Source organism: Antrostomus carolinensis, unplaced genomic scaffold (genome assembly GCF_000700745.2).
Source record: "Antrostomus carolinensis isolate BGI_N321 unplaced genomic scaffold, ASM70074v2 scaffold25932, whole genome shotgun sequence".
Taxonomy (NCBI): Eukaryota; Metazoa; Chordata; class Aves; order Caprimulgiformes; family Caprimulgidae; genus Antrostomus; species Antrostomus carolinensis.
The window spans coordinates 383-1,814 of record NW_010300583.1 but is presented as its reverse complement, the minus strand read 5'-3'; positions in this window follow the sequence as shown (position 1 = coordinate 1,814).

The window sequence follows — 1,432 nt, the reverse complement described above, 5'->3', positions numbered from 1 at the left end:
GAGCAGCGAACGCCTGCCCGGGAGGTGCCGAGGTCTGGGTGCCAGGAAGGCAGGTGGATGAGTTTAGGGACCAGGCAGGGCTCCCTGCCTGCCCACATGCTCGGGCATGCTGGTGCCAGCGCAGCAGGACACACGGATACACCCCGAGTGAGACAAAGCCCACGCTGGGAGTTGTAAGCCAAAAAAGCTCTCTCCTGACACAAGTGCGACTGCAGCAGTCAGAAGGCATCGCTGCAGCACGCTCACCAGGGGACACATCCCACAATGTGCCTCATCACAGACAACGCTTCATCCTCCCCCTCTGAGGGAGACCCACACGTGCAGAGTCATCCACAGGGTTCACAGCAGCAACTTCAGCAGCCACTCAGCCCCACGCCCCTGTCCCCTACCAGGCAAGTGACACCCCTGGGTGCCCTGCCCAGGGCAGAGCAGCTTGCTGGAGGGCTGGTCAAGAAGGGGGGGGCTGCAGCCAGCACCCCACTGTGCCTCCCTGCCCACCCAGCCTGGCTCCAGCAGCCCTGATCCCCCCACCTCACCACCCAGGCACAGATTTTTTTGGCTGCAAAACAACTCTGAGCCCACTGGCACGGGCCCTGCCACTTCCCTGCCGTCCTCCCACTGAGCAAAGAGTTTATCTCATCCAACAACATGTTGTGGCCACTGAGGTGGGGAAGACGGGCTCCTGACAGGGTTTAACGATGACAACGAGCATCCCAGTCAGTTGTGGTGGCTTAGTCATGCTGGTGTCTCTGTGAAGCCAGGCAGGCTGCACCCCACTGCTCCCCAGGGAAAGGGGGACCGTTGAGAAAATCAGCGCTGAGCAGCCCCGCTTCCCGCTCACCACAGGCACTCCCTGACTTTGGGTACCACAACAGCCCTGTGAGCAAGGTGGCTGTCCCCAGGCGTCCCCCCCAGCAAGGCCCACCAACAGGAGATCCTGATGGGGTGGGAGTGAGCCTTCAGCCTCACCTCCTCTTCAGCTGTACAGCACTAGGAGCTTCCCTACGGTCACAGCTTTGAATGCCAGCTGGGAACTCATGCCTGCCACCTTCCTCGGATGGGAACACCACACCATATGCTGAGTGGAGGTGCTTCATGCCCGTAAAGACTCAGACTCATTCTGCTGTCGTGTGCATCGCCTCCTGGGGCACTTTTCTAACGCTAAAGCATGGGACCCCTGTACTCAAACCACTCCTGTCATGCCCCTCGCTCCCCTATCTCTACCCATCCCCTCTGTTTTTCCGAGGGACCGAGAGATCCTTTGCCACCAGAAGATACTGCCCACTTTGACCAGCACTTAAATCACCACAGAGCTTTAAACAAGATTTTCAGTTTTTCCCTCCTGGCACTCAGCATACACATTTTGAGTTAATTAATCACTATCCAGTCACGCCAACCCCATCCAGTCCCGGAGTTTTCTTATCGCAACATC